Genomic DNA, 4,515 nt, shown 5'->3' on the forward strand with positions numbered 1-4,515 from the left:
TTGACTTTCTGGAGTCCACCTTCTTGAGTTCTTTATATATATTGGATATTAGTCCCTTATCTGATTTAGGATAGGTAAAGATCCTTTCCCAATCTGTTCGTGGTTTTTTTGTCTTATTGATGGTGTCTTTAGCCTTGCAGAAGCTTTGCAGTTTCATGAGGTCCCACCAGTTTTCTTAACAACAGCCATTTTTATGGATATCAGCTTAGCTACTGAATCACAGCTTTGTGAATAGAAATATTGTAACAATAAACATATATAAGTAAGAATTACTAAGCTGGATGAAGAATACTCTGGTTTTCTACTCAGAAATTATAAGGTTCTTAGCCTGTTGTAATGTATTTAGTAATTTCCACTAAAGTTTCCATAATATCTTAGTAGTCATTAAGTTTATTAGAATTTGACAAATATTCTGATAGACCAACAGGCTACTATGAATATTTTCTCAATATTGTCTTTTAAGAAGTCATTTCTACTGAGATGACATGGAATATAAAGTTAGTACTGATTAAGTTTTCTCTGATAGTTAATGATGTTGAATGATGCAAAGAAATATTTATTGGCCTTTATAGTTCTTCATTTTAGAAAATTATTTTCATTAAATTATAGTATATATTTATGAGAAAATTAATGACAGAGGTATTTGGCTTGGACATTTTATTATATGTTATAGATAGGAAAGACTTTGCGACACAGACTTTAAAATTATTTTTTCTCATTCCATAGGATTTCTAGTCACAATGTGAACAGATTCCATTGCTATGGGTAAATGAATTTCATGAATTCACCTTTCTTGCTGTTTGGAAGATCATTTACTATATGCTAAAATATGTATCAAAGAGTTTGTATCTGAAACTTCAAATACAATCCCTCTGTTTTCTCATGGAAATTTCAATGTTTCAGACATGGAGTGAATATCCATACTCAAATTTGTATTTATCTGTGCAGTGGTTGAGAGATACGCCAGTAATGTCATATTGCAGGCAGATGAAAAGTTTTTTTCAGTGATTCTTCTCCAATGTAAGTTTTGATTTCTTCAAAAAATGTGTAAACTTTAGCTGTTCATTTCAGTTTTGAGACAGGGTCTCTGACTATAACTCTCCCTAATTTGAACTTCTCTTGTGTCCACAGGCACAATTTTGAGGAGTGTGAAAGTTTTGCTTTGGGGAAGAGGAACAGACTCACAAAAGTATATAAATCTATCTCATAATTATACATCAGAGTGGACTTGGGTCAGGAGCAAATGTTTCTACTAAGCTAGTATATCGGTGATGAGTCTTGTCTAGAAAGGGGTATTCAAGGAGACATAATTCTCCATTTGGAACTCTGAGGTACATGGACCCTTTAGAAGACATAATCCAGAAAAAAAAAAAGATATACTATTAAAGAAGTATTTAAGAGAAGAGGAACCATACCATCCAGAACAAGGAGAATTATTTTCACAATATATATTATTCTTAACAAAACCAAAGGAAGAAAAGAACTGGGAAAATTGGCAGGTGAAAATGAAATTTCTCAGGAAAACTTAGAGAAGACTGTGAAAAGTCTCTGGAGAAAACATGACATTGGTTTACAACATAAAGCTTAAATCTATGTCAGACATCCGGAAAGCACTAAGAATCAGTGATCAGATCCTACAGGAAAGGTATAAATGAAATCTAGATGATTCACTACTTATCTGATATTTAGGGGACAGACTTTATATTATTTCTTTGGCAAAGTGTTTGAATTGGTGGCAACAAATCTCCACTTGAGTCCACTTAAACTTTCTTATGTATAAGTACCATAATACAATTGTTTAGTGGTAGGTACAAGTCACAAACATAGAGGCCAGTGAACAAGTATGTATCAACCATTTGTTCCTTTCACACTTATATGATTTCTTAGAATGGAACTCAATTTTTCTTGCTTTCACAATCAGGAACTCATCCAATGAAACATCCATGGCATTTCTATTTCATTTTTTATAGGCTCCATTATATTCTGCTCTTTTCCTAGTAAACTGAATGACAATAAACTTAAAACAATTGAAAGAACTATTTACAGTAGTGTCAGCACCTTAGTCAGGTAATATTTACTTCTGACTGTTATGATTCAGGACTACAAAGAAAGAAAACTAGTTGCCATACATTGTATGAACAAAAAAAAAGTCAATAAGTAAAGAGACTAAGTAATTTGAAATTTGCAAACAAGGTTTCTCTCAAATCACTTAAGAAAGTAACAGAAATCAATACTATTAATAAGAAAATTTATCTAAATAATCTTCAGTATGATAAGATTCCCCTAAATGAAGTATTGTTTCTATTCTCAGCAGAGGAAGATATGATTAAACATATTGCAACTTGATATGCCAAGGCCCATTGATATTCATGGAATCCTCCCTATTTTTATGGATGAGGGCTGGCATGGTCAATGAAGTAACAGAGATAAGAGGGAGGGCCCGAGAATAGAGAATGGAGGGGAAGCTTTAATCAAGACATAACTGCTATATAATTTAAATGAATAAAATATTAAAAAGAGAATAACCCTATATAACATCATTGTTTCAAGTATATTTTTCCAATCTGTTTTAATAACTTACATGAAAAAGCATTTGTAACAAAACAAAGAAAGCAAAATAAAAGAATAGTTATTCACTTCATTCAGTAAGCTGGGGAGCTATTTCAATGCTTATGACAATAGCAGATCATGCCGTACCCATCACTGACTAAAGTACTCCTTAAAGAATAACCTTTATCTCACAGCAGTAGCACAGTAGAGATGATGCTATTGGTGTGGACAAAGTTGAGTAGCATGTGATGATGCGATTATATGATCTCTGGCCCTGTAATTTGTTCACTGTGCATTGGTATAGGGCATGGAATTATGCCAAAAAGCTCCTTCCTTTTCACCAACTATGTCAGGCAAGAGGTCAGACCTGAGATAATCAGAGCAAGAAAACTATCCCTGTCTATCCCTGGCTAGAACACTAGGAAAAGCATGGCCAGCATATACCCTTGTTATTACTGAACAGTTGTTAATGGCTGTGAATATTGTAGAAGAGATAACCCTTGGAACATGAGAACAGTAGTGATGACTCTCTCATGCTGGTTACAGCATGAAGTAAAGTAGCCAGAACATAGCTGGGGAACTCTGTCTGGTGGTATTGGTGTAGCTCAGCAATTATTCTGTCATAGATAGATTCATAACTTTGAGTGGTTCCTCCCACATGTTTATTTTATAGTCTGCTAGAGTACATGAAAGGCCCAGCCTTGAAGATCCAAGCTTCAGGATGTCAATGACACAGGGCAAGAACATGATATTGCTAAGCGTTCCTGGTAATTATCCCAAATGCATACTACATTACAAGCAATAGGAATCAGACTAAATAAATTCATCAATACAATGAACCTGTGTAAGTAAAGAAATATGGATCAGATGGTATGCTGTGGGACAAACAAAAAGAGTATTCCTTCTTAAACGAGATATATTTTTATCCTTTTATTGATATTGAGGAGAATGTTGTAATTGAGAATGTGTTAAAATGGACAAGGAGGTAAGTGGAAATGGTGTGCCTGATTTTATATTTAGGATGAATCAATGAGTTTTTTTGAATAAGGAATGCAACATCAGAGAAAACATGAAGTTCTTTATCATCCTAAGAAGGCACCTGACTCAAAATTTTCAAATGGTGATTGAAACACATAAAAAGCTAAAACTATTACCATATCTGGAAATACTTTGGCAAGAGATTTCTACACCCCCTGAAATCCTATATTTTGAGGGAAACACATTCTTCATACAATTAATAGATATGCACAGGTTCACACTGTGGTGTGCTTGGCATGGCAGACCCTATAGTTTCAAAATATTAAAAATCTTTCTATAGCATAATGAACATTGGATACACACTAGGCCTAGCCTTTCAAATGAAATCATTTTCCTCCAGGAGATATGTTCTTCATGAGTCAGAAATTTCCTACTTAAATGATTCCTTCATAAATAATTAATCTTTATAGTTAGAGTTAATCACTAGAGAAGTGTCTGAAAGTACCTATAGGCAATAAAAATTATCAAAAGTTATATATCTTCTGGTCATAAGAACAGTAAAATCTTTCAGGGAAGAGGAAAGTTAAAGTATGTGTTGAGATGTGTGATTATTTCAATGGGTAATGAGTAAGTCCTCACCCTTTAGTCTGCAGACGATTCCAATAAATTCCCTACTTGTTAAATGAAAGGAAAAAAAAAAAGAAAGAAACAAATAAGAGAAAAAAATAATAAAGGAAAAAAGGGAAGAATAAAAAAGAAAAATGAATGAATGAAAGTTAGAAAGTGAAGAATGACAGAATAGAAAAGAAAAGAAAGGGAAAGGAAAGGAAAGGAAAGGAAAGGAAAGGAAAGGAAAGGAAAGGAAAGGAAAGGAAAGGAAAGGAAAGGAAAGGAAAAAAATCAGTATGTGTGTCAATCTGGGAACAAGAAGACCATACATTTTACAGAGTAAAATTCCTGATCACCTGGCATGCTCAGTTTCTAGCT

This window comes from Mus caroli, unplaced genomic scaffold (assembly GCF_900094665.2).
Source record: "Mus caroli unplaced genomic scaffold, CAROLI_EIJ_v1.1 scaffold_7505_1, whole genome shotgun sequence".
Taxonomy (NCBI): Eukaryota; Metazoa; Chordata; class Mammalia; order Rodentia; family Muridae; genus Mus; species Mus caroli.